This window comes from Ambystoma mexicanum, chromosome 1q (assembly GCF_040938575.1).
Source record: "Ambystoma mexicanum isolate Mex_15411 chromosome 1q, UKY_AmexF1_1, whole genome shotgun sequence".
In the NCBI taxonomy this organism is placed as follows: Eukaryota; Metazoa; Chordata; class Amphibia; order Caudata; family Ambystomatidae; genus Ambystoma; species Ambystoma mexicanum.
This window is the reverse complement of record NC_090922.1, coordinates 995265435-995279016: the sequence shown is the minus strand read 5'-3', so window position 1 is coordinate 995279016 and position 13582 is coordinate 995265435.

Genomic DNA, 13582 nt, shown 5'->3' with positions numbered 1-13582 from the left:
GTTCCGGCATGGCGTAAGGGCACCAAGGTCTGGTTGTCTACTAGGTTTCTACCTCGTTGGCTACACCCCTCTAAACTTTCACCCCGCTATCTGGGTCCTTTCCCTATTCTACGCCAGATCAATCCTGTGGCCTTTCGTCTCCAGTTGCCGAAACATATGCACCGTCTCCATCCGGTGTTTCATTCCTCCCTCCTTAGGGAATACAAGAGTGATCCCTACCTTCGCACTTTGCCGCATGATCCGGTTCCCAAAGTGGTTCCTTCTGATGAGTATGAGGTGGCCTCCATCCGGGACTCCCGCTATCATCAGGGTCGCTTGGAGTATCTCATCCACTGGAAAGGATATCCGCACTCAGAGGACTCCTGGGAACCGGTGTCTCATGTTCACGCTCCGGCATTGATTCAGCGGTTTCACCGTCTGTTCCCGGGTAAACCGGGGGGGGTGCCGTTTGGGAGGGGGCATACTGTCATGCCGCCGTCCTTTGGTGGCCGCTGGCGGTTATGGAAGGCTTGGCGTTGGCGGCGCCATTAGTTGTTCCGTGTGTTTTTTCTTTTCACTTCCTGGTTTGGCGGTCTAGTCTTTTTCTTCTGTGTTACTTTTCCTTCCGCTTCCTGGTTTATCGGTCTAGCCTTTTCTCTTGTTTCCGTATTTAACCACGCCCCTCTCTGGGCTCTGTGCGTTGCAACTTGTTTCTTTCGCTTTGTTGCCGTGCTACTGTGTTTCCAGTACTTCCTCTATTACCTAGTTTACTCAGTAACTATAGCAGTGATTCTTTCTACTGCTTCTTCCCTTCCTTTTTTGCCTGTTTACTCCATTCTATTGATTTCCCGTGCCTTTCGGGGCTCCTCTATTCCTTCCTGTTTTCCGGATCTCGTTCCGGTATCTGGCAGTGGTGTGTTTTCCTCCATCCCGGGTTCCCCGGGCTTCTCATGCTACAACTTCAAATACTACAGCTTGACAGCTTCGGAAAGACTTTCCTGCTTTTCACCTGCACTCCGGACTCTCCAGTCAACTCCTCCAGCACGCATTTGTTATCAACAACATCCGGCGAGAGGTTTTTTTTAAGCGGCTGCTTTTTTCCTCTCTTCCTGGCATCTTCGGGACGGGGCCGGCTGTTTTCCTGTTTATCAGGGAATCAGGGTGGCTTCTTCCCGCGGACGACCTTATCTCTTCACAAAGAAGAAAAGACCAAGAGACAAGTCCTACAGACGAGGAAATCTTCTGGAAGAAACAGGTGAGGAGAAAGGGGAGGAGGACATAGACTTATCTGATTTGGAGGAATCTCCGTTATATCCCAGCACTCGTGACACTTATAAATGTCCAAAGTTGGTTGTCCTTAGTCTATGTATGTCCACTTGTGTACTGTTACTGGTGACTGTTCTATTTACTCTCCTCCAAAACCTTGTCAGAATATCCCACAAACTCACCCCATTGTAAGAAGCTGATTATTTCCCGTCAAATCTGATTTCCTATCTATTGTACGTTCTTTTGTGACCAAAAGAGCTTTGTTCCGCCTGTCTATGTATAAATAAATAAATAAGTAAAATAATGTCTCAGCACACGAGGGTTGCATACACAATCAGTAAAATCTATAGTTTCATGGACTTGATCTTCTCCAATCTACAATCTTCCTACTGTCCACAAAGATAAAAATGAAACGGCAGACATTGGTGTCTCCTAATTTTTGTCTGGAAACTGCACAATCTATTTTTGAGAGTTTGTTAAATAGGCAGATACCTTTGTAATCATAAGTGATTTGGTCTTCAAATACTTGGTGTTGCTAAATCAATCATATAACAGTGTTTCTTTTTTTACTTCTTTCATAATCACATTCTTGAGTAAGGACCAGTCAATTTTCATTTCTACTTCCTCTGAGAAGTTTTCGTTTTGCTTCACAAATGTATTCATCTCGTGACTGCAACCTAACCTAATTGCTTCTCTGAGGGTAACAGATGAAGCATTTTTGAAATCCAACGTCAATTTTATGTAAAGCACATATGTACATATGTCCAGAATTTAAGTAGTGTGGCAGAATATCGACAAGTGTGCAACGCAGTTCAAGGTAAGGGCGCGGCTTACTGAAGGTTTGTATTGAAAACCGTACAAAGGATTGGCGTGAATTTTGGTATGGTACATTTAGGAGATAGCTCAAAAAGGGAAAGGGTAGCAATCCGGGAACTTAAACTCAGCTTGCTTCAGCAGTAATCCCTTGTCACTTTTATCTGCGCCTTGGGCCACCTGTGACAGTCTTTTTAAAAAGTCAATGTATAATGCAGAGTCTCCTACAATGTCCCCATTGTTGGCCTCGGTCTGGTCCTGCTGGAATATCCATTCAAGGACCATGGTCCTTGTTTTAAGGCTGCGGGTTTCATGGGGTTCCCAAACCATGCTCGCTTGAATACAGTGGTCAGGCCTCTGTGGCTAACATGTCAGAAAACTGTCTCTAGAAGAGCTTGGCGGAGGCGGTACCCTTTGGCTCAGAGTCTCATGTCACTGGTCTTAGAAGAATCAGGCTTAGGGGATCCCTTAACCGCTGGGCACATCCATGTTCTAACAATATCTACTCTCCTGGATATACTCTTTCCCCTCCAACCTTCTTCTTAATATACTTCCTCCTCACAAAACTCTCCTTCGTCCTGCTGACCTAGCTTCGTCACTCACAAACAGGTTTCCTCTTCCTGATGATAACTTTCTCAGGTTTCAGCCTCCTCCACCGCCAACATATCTTCTCCCTCTGATGACGCTGCTTTCTTACTCCAACCTCCTATTTTTGCACCTGATGACAACTTTCTCCTCCTCCAAAATTATTCACACTCCAATAGCACTTCTCTCCCTGATGACAGTGCTCTCTTGCTCCAAGCTTCTCCAAGCTTCCCATCCAACATCTAGTTCTCTTATCTTCTCTCAACTCAATACTCCTCTTTCTGTCTGCTCTTTACCAACTCCTTCCTCCAGATTCTACTGGCACACCCCACCCTGCCAAACTGATATTAAGGTCTTTTATAGTGGGTTTTATGGTTTTTAGGGATATTAAAACGGGAAAAAAGTTGCTTGTTCTCTATTGTTATGCAATTTAAAAAAAGGTGTTTTTTGAAGAAAATAAATTCAGTATTGGACAGAGTAGGTGCTGTTAGCACCCGCTTCCTATAAATAAAGATTGCCTTTGCAATACTGAACAGCAAGCCGCAAGGAGGGCCACTTGGTGGAATTGTGTGTTACGACCTTTTAGTTAATGTTAAAATTGCCATAGCATATACAAGTTCAAAGTTAGACCTGGTCAGCTGGAGCGTGGAAAAGAAAGCACTTAAACAAAGTATGGCAACCCTTACTCTATACTCCCGTTTATATTGAACAGGTTCACCCAGGACAAAAAATACAGCTACATAATTTGTATATATTTGCATCATTTAAGGAAGCACCATCGGACTAGAAAATGATAAACTCATTCAATGCTATTAACAGAAATATACAACAGATTTAACTAACTTCCAAACTCGGTAGAAAGCAAAGTTGAGGGGGTATGCTGTATGCCTCGGTCCATTTCAGCATTCTTCTCCACAGTTGGATAGTCTGTGGGATCTGCATATGAAGGTAGGTTTGAGGTGATAGGCTGGACTAGTTACTGTATGTATTCCAAACATTCCATGCTGTTTATCCATCTGTTTGAAAATTAGGACTTAGCGGGTAAGAAGTGGACCATTTATTTAGTGGCTACATTGTATCGTCTTGCCTCTCCTCGCTTGTACATGGCCCATATGAACAGGCATCTCTTGGCTTCATAGAGCTTTTACTGTTCTAAAGACTGCTTGCATTTTAGGTCTTGCAGAGAGAGCTTGCTGGCAAATGTTTAGGAGGCGGCTAGCTGCTTGGTCAAGCATGACATGACCATCATGCTGAAAGGTCAATTTCAACAGCGACTATTAATTAAGAACCAGTGGTGCTGTTTAAGAAGGAGAGAGGTTTGTGATGAATGCCTTTAAATGTATGTTTTGTTTTGAGGCTGATTGGTACATTGTGTTTAACACTTTAACTATAACATGTCTGTAATATTGTTGCTTAAGGGTGCCTGCGTTCCTGTTGTAAAACTATATACAACTATCATCCCAATCATAATGAAATGGCTGCCATTGGGCAAACAAATATTGCAGTCCTTTCTTTATTTCTAGTACAGCTGGATCTACAGAGCTCTACATCTGGCAAGGAAAAGCAGACTAGCTGCTGGTGACGTCCAGAGAGGGGGTCTTTTGCTCATTGGTCCGCTCATATGTTATGCTATGGTATGTTAAGTTCTGTTAAGTGGATTTATATTGTGCACTGCTGCCATTTGCATGGTTTCCAGGTTCTCTTGTAGATATGAAAGGGAATGTGGCAATAGGTTGGTTAGGGGAGAAGCAGAAAAGGGCAAGGCGTTGTGCTTAGCTCTTGGTGTGTGTAGAACCAGGAGTAATTGGTGTCTTCACGTGTGTGCTTTCTGGATGTGTTTTGATGAGTATACCGGGGGTGCATTGTTTCCAGGTGGGATACGTCCAGTATTTGACTTGTCAGGATGTTTGAGTCAGTTGGTGAAGTTTGCACAATTAATAGAGAGATGCACGGTTTTGGTGTTTAGGGAGAGTGTTTTTATCTAGCCTTTTATTTTGAAATGGCTGGTCAGCATGTGGTGAGTGAGGGTGGCTGAGTAGGAGCTTGTTAGTCGGTTTATTGGGGTACCTAGTTGTGAGACACCACAGGGTTCATTAAAAACAATGCAATTTGCCCTTTTTGCATACATTTATGCAAACACAATAGTGCACATTTCAGAGACAATGCATGAATCCTGGCCTGGCATAGCCAGATGCGAAATATCATGCAGAATATAAAAATGCAAGACCTCCCGGTGGGCGTGCTACGGTGTCAAGCCCATACATACCGATATAGGGCAATTCATCCACAAAGACGGGAATAGAAACACACCAGAATACATTTCTGAACTATTTAATGTGTCAGGTTCCAGACACCTCGGGTACACAATGGCACACTGTATTCAATAATGCAATGTGCTAACATAGGGTACCGAGATGTGACATACAACTAGTGCGCAGTACAGGGACAATGCAATGCACTTCTCTGGGATATCAAGCTGGGAAACAAACAATAACATGCCATAAAAGGACAAATGCAGTGTGCGTTTGATGTGATACCCAGATGGCAGGCAAGAATATAGATCACAGCGATATATACTTCTGTAGGCCTAGGTGTTAGGTTATGTTATTGGGGTTTGTAATTCGCACCGCTTTAATTAGTGGGTGGTTAGGTAGTAGAGTGACAGCACAAAAAGGGCATTTTGTTTAGCTGTTGGTGTGGGTAGAGCAGAATCTTGGGCTCTGGAGGGGGAGCTGGCGTCTGTGTGGATGAGTTCTCTCCTGGTTTGAGGTGTTTCCCCAGAATCTCTGTGTTTCCAGATGGGGAGTATGAGGGAGAAGGGTGTTCTTCTGCTGTATTTTGTGATGTTTGGTCTTGTTACTTATTTTGGTGTGGCTTTTGAATGGTGGAAGGTGTCTGCTTATGTTGTGAGTTGTTCCTGAAAGGCGTTTTACTCTTATTTATTTATATATATAGCGCTGAAAGCCTGTTGGCATTAGAGCGCTACAAACAACATAAGTACTTACAACCACTAAATAAACATAACAAAAACAGCCACCATGAAGGGCATTCTAAAAAGAAGTAAGCAAAACGAATCCACTATATGGTTAGGTTCGAGGAATCCTTGAGCAAGTATCGGCAGATACTGAGAAAATGTGCCAGATTACTAGTCCCACATCCTACCAGCGCACAATCCCTACTCTCTTGAGTACACCAGTTGTTTATCTCAGGTCCACCAGTTCTTTGCCGAAGCCATGCCAGGGCTTAATTCCACAGGAATTCTCTCTGTTCATTTCCTCAAAGCTTCTCAATGTTGGTAATAATAAAGTTCCTCTGGTCCATAACAAAATCTCTGGTAGTCTTCTCTGTAATCACCGGCATAAGGGATTTTCTGACATAGCCTGACCTGTACGAATTTTGATGGGTCTATGAACCTCTAGGAGGTCGGGTTTATACTTAGTTCCAACTACTGAACATGAGGTATTAGGTGTCAGCGGTCGCTTGTTTACTACAGAAGGTGAAACAGGTGACATGGGCATAGAAGGGGGAATGGTTACAAAACCCAAGCCATTGGGTGCTTTCTGTATAGGTTGTGGATGCAGGTTAGATATTCCTGGTTGACATCTGTCTGACAACAGCTTTCCACTTTATCCAAAAGTTGGAGTTCCCCTGACTAAGGTATGGAATCTCTTTGACAAGGCAATCCTTTTTGACCGGGCGATATCTTTCTGTGCAATTATCCAATGTGACCATAGGGGAGGGTACCATTATATCCTTTTTATCAATTAACAACATTACGAGATTAATTGTCCCTACATTCATCACTTTGTGTAATTGGAAAACCAGCTCTTTACATCCATTGTATCTACAGCATCATCAATATAGATGGGCATGTCAGTTCTCTCAGTATAAAGTCTCTGCCTCCTATATGAACTCAAAGCCAAAACCTCGGAGATACAATCCCTATTGGAAGCTGGAGAGACTAATAGATGTGCCACAGGAGGAGTGGCCGAAACCACAGGGTCCTCCGGGGCACGGGCACATTTATTATTTTTTCACAAGGTTGACATCTCATTGTGCATAACCTTTCTTTTTGTTGCAGTCATGTTACCCTAGGAATAGTCAGTGCTGTTTGCTATACTAGTTTGGCAGTAAATAGTGCTTCGTTGTTTTTACGAGTGATGATACCTCACAAAGAGCGGTTTCTTGGCTGCTATCAGGATCAGGAGTCTCATGAAGCCAGAGACATGCACCCCCTCAATCACCAAACAAGCCAAACTCAGTGCCAGGCACCCAAAGGGGGCGGGCAGCTGCAGCCGATGGTGTTGATTCTCTGTCCGTCAGCCTCCAGCAACGTCAGGATAAAGGAAAGGACTCAACAGTGTCAAGCCACACTGCCGTATTGACAGCCGCTTCCGACGCTCAGACATCCGACCAGCACTCTGTAAGTTAATGGCTTAAGTCTTGTGTGAGTTTAGCTGTTGTAGTGTGGTGAGTGTAGCGAAGGCATAGCTGTGTTAATGTTTTGTTGTCTATATCCTATCTAAGGTTGGTAGATCGATCTCTAGTCTGGTGTGTTGCATAACCAGGTTTTTAATCGTTTCTGGTATGTCAGATGGTCTTCTGTTGATGAGATTGCTATTGGGATTGAGTTCCATAGTATTTGTATTTATTTGTATTTATTTTATTTGTAAAGCGCATCCTTGCCCTGAGGCTTCTGGGCGCATAGTTATAAGAAGGTGGTTACAGGCAGGCATACCATGTTCCCCTCGGGGGGCAGTCTTACAGAACAAGCAATGTAACATACAGTGATACAACTAGTGACATAACAAAGCAATTTACAACAAGTTACTCCAGCGTGTAGCTGAGCCTAGAGCTAAGGTACGGCTGTAAATGAAAGAGAGAGAAAGCGAGAACATAAAGAGTTAGACCTGGGAAGAAGTGCTAGAATGCTGCGATGGCACCTACGATGGTGTTGAGGTAGACTGGGAAGCTAGATCCCGCAGCAGACTGTAGCTTAAATCTGGGAATAGATAGTGTGTTGACATAGGCTGATCTCAAAGGTCTGAGCACAACATGCTGTGAGAACCTGCTGGTCAGATAAACTGGTGCCAGGTTATTCTAGGCCTTGTAAATTAAGGCTAAGATTTTGAGCGAAATTCGCTGAGCGACAGGTAGCCAGTGGAGGTTGCGTCTGATGTCTGAAATGTGGGATCTTCTAGGGATGGTGAGGGCAGCCAGGGCTGTCACAAGGTGTGGTGAGGCCCAGGGCAAAATATTTGGCGAGGCCCCCTTACAATTGCTTTCACTGGGCCAGCAGCGGCACTGCCGCAAACAGGAGATGCGAGAAATCTGCCCTTGAGTTTGTTTGTGTGGAGGAACCCAAGTATGGTTTATTACTACAACTGCAAATAAAAATAGCAAAGTTAGATCTCTCTGATGAAGAAAGGTTTATGCCAGACTAACTTTTATATCATATACCTAAAGATGTATAGAATGGCATGAGGGTGTATGGTCGTGACGCCAGCATTAAGAAGCGCCCTGCCCCTGTGTGCGCATTAAAACACATCATACACAGTGACAGAAATGATGTGCAGTGGAGGCTGGTGAATTTTTGAACTGAAGAGGCTTAAATGTTTGCGTCAATTATGCAGGATCGACACAGCACAGTGAGGGAGCCCAAACCAAACAAGGAGTGTTTGAGGGGGTTTCTGACCCCCAATAAATGTTTTGAAACATTGGGTCAAAATTACGCATTTTACAGCACTTTCTTTGCAAAATTGGGTAGAAAGCTATACAGTTTGCAATTGGCTTTGTAAGGTAAATAGAAAAACTCAATAGTTGCAAGTCACCAACCACCCACAAGAACATTTTCCAATACATTTCATGCCGCCTTTGCCCACAACATATGCCAGAATAACAATATCTTCATGCTGGTTGTTCCCATGTATTTCCATGCAGACTGCGCCAACATAAATCAGTATTACCATATGTGGACTCCCAGTCCGTAAAAATGCCATGCCACAGAAAGTATGTCCAGGAAGGCTGTGCATTATAAGTGTTATTAGCTAGACTGTTCTACATTCAGTGTGGTCCAGTTTAGCATGGTCCTGTGCATCATGGGTAAAGCAAAACAAGCATTGGCAATGCTAACAGTTTGGGCTTTCGTGTAGGCATGGGGAAGGCACTGCTGGTGTTTTTGGTATTAACTGGCCGTCGTTGCTAGCACGTGAAAAATGGTTCTAGTACTTCGGCATCTAATAGCAGTGAATTGCAAATGCCTAATACTTATGCACAAGTCAAATCTGTTGGCTTTGCCAATGCTTGTTTTTAAGAGGACTTCAGTGCAAGACATGCATGGTGCTTTTAAATCGAGTGACTGAAGATAGACCTGGACAAGACATTTGTATTACACCACTGGCGTGTTTACAACTTCCATCAAGTCATTAACTATCAGAAGGCTTGATTAAAGCTAGCTCAAAGAGTTCAAACAAGGTGGTGTTTTGGATGGGGGGCAGGAAGTAGGTGGGAATTGCCATAGGGAGTAGCATAGCCATAGGCAGTCGGGTAGGTAAATACCCAAACAACACTTACAAGCTTTGTGTCCCTCCTCCCATGCCATTTCTCCCTATCTGTACTCAGTGCTATCATTGGGACGGATCTTCCCAGGTTCGTTATCTGGCAAAAAAAAAATCTCTTGATCTCAGATCCAGCTCCACAATCCTGGGGAAATCTATGTGCATTATACTGAAGTATATGTGCACTCCCAGGAAGTAGGCAGAGGAAAGGGCATGGGGCAGTTTATTTTAGTAGAATAAAAAGGAACGATGCACTTTAGATGAAAAAAAAGCAATCATGAGATGGTGGACCAAAACGCTCTGCTAACGCCCATCCAGATTACTGTATGCTGAACACAGACAGAAAGCTATGTGTTCTGTTGTTTATCTCGCAGCTGATAAGAGAGCGGCATCGGCTACTTATGAAAGAACCTGTGTCGCCCCACAAATCTTGCTTTCACCATGAACATTGAACTGTAATGAATACACAAACATATGTCAGAAATTAATTTGTTAATCTCTGGATGGAGATGTAGGGCTTGATAGAAATGTTGAATTACATTGTTTGTCCCATTTCATCAAATGTCTCATTTAATAGGAGCAACGTTTTGACTTCTGTATGGGCATGAACGTTCCATTTGAACAGTAACAACAATGAACATTATAATATTAAACAACTGCAACAATAATTACTAGGGGACTCCTCCCATGCCCACACTCCACCCGTCACTCACTAAAGAGAGCGTCCATCAGATCGCATGGGACCTGATTTACAAAAGCATTTTTCAATGGGAAAGTCCCATTCAAAAACGCTTTGTAAATCAGGCCAAGCTCTCCGTTACTGAGCTGGTTTATATTGGTGTGCACAATTTAAATGGTCTCAAATAATTGTGCTAAATTGCTGCTTTACACTTTGTGTAGAAAACGATTTTTCAGTTACAGCATTCCAATGCAACCTATTTTGCGAGGTAAATTATCTAAAAGGAAATGTTCAAATGTTACTTTTGTTACAGAATAACCAATTTGCGAAATTCTGACTGCACGCTTCCATAACTTCATGTAACGTACACATTGTCGTTTTAGAAGGGAATGATCACGGAGTGAAAAATATAAATAAATGCTGCTTGGGCATTGCGCATTAGCAGACATGCAAACTAGGGCAAGTATTTAATTTTACTTAAATAAAAATGGGCATCTTACCTGTTAGTAGCTAAATGAAAATGCAACCACGTTGGTCTCGGCTCTCGGGTTTATTCATGTGAGGTGGAGGGCATCTGGGAGGCATCTCAAACCTTCAGAGAAGAATTGTATTGGCTTTATTGTGAAGAGTAAGGGTGCTGGCTGGAAGGGAGCCGTCCTGTCGCCTGGGCTGTTTTTCACTCTACTGTGGAGAGCCACGTGCGCGGCGCGGCGCTGCCAGGGTAAAGTTGAAACATTGTAGTGATGTGCTTCACAGAAGCCCGGCAAGCCTGAAAATAGTCTCTGCTTTTCAGTCCTGTTGGTTGCACCGTTGGTCTGAGAGAAGATTGTATGTTTTTGATGTTTTACATAAACCAGCAGTTCCAGCCCACGGAGCAACGGCCCTGCCGGCCAAGGGGGGGGGACAAAAGCACCTTTGCCCTCCTAGCCCAGTTCGTCACTGGCTGTCTCCCATTATTTTGCGGTTTGTTGTGGAACCAAACGACTCTGCAACAAACAGCAAAATCAGGGTCAGAGAGCAGACAGTACAGTCCCCTGCGTGAATGAAGGACACAGGAGGACTGTGCTCTCTTCTACTCAAGGGGATGGGCTGTGTGAGGGCCCCCCAAAACGCGAGGCCTGGGGCAGTTTGCCTCCCCTGCCCCCCTCGTGACGGCCCTGAGGGCAGCCCTAATGGCATTATTTTGTGTAACTTGTAACTTGCCAAAGGGTTTTTGGCTAGTCCCAAGGTAGAGGGCATTGCAGTAGTCTATTTTTGCCATGATTAGTGTCCTGGTTAAAATGATGTAATTCTCAGTGTTCAGGAAGGGTCTGCAGGCTGCGATGAGTTTACAGGTATAGGCTGAGGCAGATGCTACGGCGTTGGTTTGTCTGGTTAGCGAGAGTTTTTTTCGTCGAGATAAATACCTAGAGTTTTGGCAACATTCGACACTTTAATGATGTTGCCGTTTATGGTGAAAGAATTATATGCTGGGTCAAGTTTAGCTAGTTTGATGTGCGATCCCAGGATGAGTAGCTCCGTTTTCTCATCGTTGAGGCAAAGCCCTTGATGAGCCATCCAAGCCTGGATGATGAGGTAGATATCATTAAGTGCCTTTGTGTCAAGAGCAAAGTCACCAGAGATAGGGATGAGTATCTGGGTGTCATCAGCATAGTTGGTGTATGAGACACCCAGATAGTCAAGTATATCAAAGAGAGGCTTGGTAAACACATTGTATAATGTGGGAGAGACGCAGGATCCTTGGGGGACTCCACAAGGGACAGGTGCAGGTTCATCTGAGACTAGAGGGGCGAAAACCCTAATGGTTCTGTTTGCTAAGAAGGAACTGATCCAGGACGATGCTGAGTCCGAAAAGTCCGCAGCCATTTTGAGATGATGGCAGAGAATTTTATGGTCGACTAAGTCGAATGCTGCTGATAGATTGAGCAAGAGGAGAAGTGCCAACTTGCCCTTATCTTTTAGATCGTCAATTTGAGTTTTTAAGTCGATCAAGGCAGTTTCTGTGCCGTGTCTAGGACGGAAGCCAGATTGACAAAGACCAAGTAATTGGTTTGATTAAAGATAATCCTGAATTTGCAGGTAAGCCACGTGGTCCAGAATTTTTAGAAGGTATGGTACCGTAGTGATAGGCCTGTAATTGGCAGGGTTGCTTGGGTCAGAGGAAGGTTTTTTGATTAATGGGATAACCCAAGCGTCCTTGAGGTTATCTGGAACAATGCCCGATCTAAAGGAGGCATTTATCAAAGTAGTGATGAATGGTGCAAGGTCATGCGCAGCTTCCTTGATGATAGGTGCTGGGCAAGTGTCGCCTTGACAATTTTAAGGTTTAAGCTTTTTGATAATATTTTCCACTTCCACAATGGATAGCAGAGAGAAGCAAAAAGGTTTTAGAGGGCGTGTGGGGGCTGGGAGGTCAAGCGGAGGTGTGTTCAGTGAAAGATCAGTTAGGGTGTTCTTTTTGGCATTCATTTTCATTTGCAGCAGGGTAATTCTATCTAACAGTGCCTTTTGAATATTTGAATACCAGGCAGCATCAGGGGAGCAGGTAACCAAGGGGGCAACAGGAGACTCTAGTTCCTTGAGGATTTTAAAGAGTTCCTTCGTGTTTGATTGGGCCTGCGTGATGCGTTTGTTGTAGACATCTTTTTTGGCTGCAAGAATAGCAGCTTTGTAGGTGGAGGATGCCAGGGTAAGGTTGATTTTGTTGACAGGAGAGGGTATATTTTCCAAAGGGACTCAGCCTTTCTTTTTTCAATGCGTCAGTCTCTAAGGTGTGGAGTGAACCAGGAGTTCAGATGAGATCGAGGTTTCTGTTTACGCAATTTGAGCGGTGAAATATTATCGAGGGCTTTGAGCATGGCCTGGTTGTAAATGTCCACTAAGACTGTCAGGTCTGAGTTAGTAGTCAAAGAGGTATTAGAAGAGGAAGGATGATAGGAAGGAGTTTCTCCGTTGTGATATCCTTTTTATTGCGTGTTTGAATGGCCATGGCTAGATTAAGTTTGGAGTGTTGCGGGCTGGAATTAATAGCAAAGGTTATTTTGTAGTGGTCTGACCACATACAAGGGCTCACAGAGATCATGTTAAGCTTGCAGTTTAGGTCAGCCACCCAGTCGAGCGTGCAACCTTTGATGTGCGTGGGCTCCTTGATGTGTTGGGTGAGACCAAAATCATTTAGAGTGTTTAGGAGGTCAGTAACTTTGGGATCATTTGCATCTTGGTAGCCTAAATTAAAGTCAGCAAGTAGAATGATCTGTGAGTTGGGCTTGGTGCTAGAGGCAAGGATGGAGGATAAGTCATCAATAAATGATGTGATAGGGCCTGGGGGCCTATATATGAGATGCGCTGTAATAGTTTGGTTAGGGGAGATGGGTATCTTGAAGAATAGAGGTTCAGCAGATGGTTTTGCTATGAGGAAAAGGAGGTCAGTCTCTCTGTATTTGTTTTTCACATAGTTCCTTGATTCATGTTGCTGGTCGATCTCAAAGTTCTTCTTGGTGGATGTGAGTGATTTTTGATTGGAGGAATTCCACTCCCTCCTTAGTGTAGTGCTCTGAGGGTGATGTAGACAGCTTTGGAATTGATTATTTTTTTTACTGATAACCAGTGTAGACTTCTGAAGGCCCTCTGATGTGTTCGCTTGGTGAGGTAGCCGTGCATTCCTAGGTATAGGCTGTTTGCATAGTCTATTCTTGACAATATC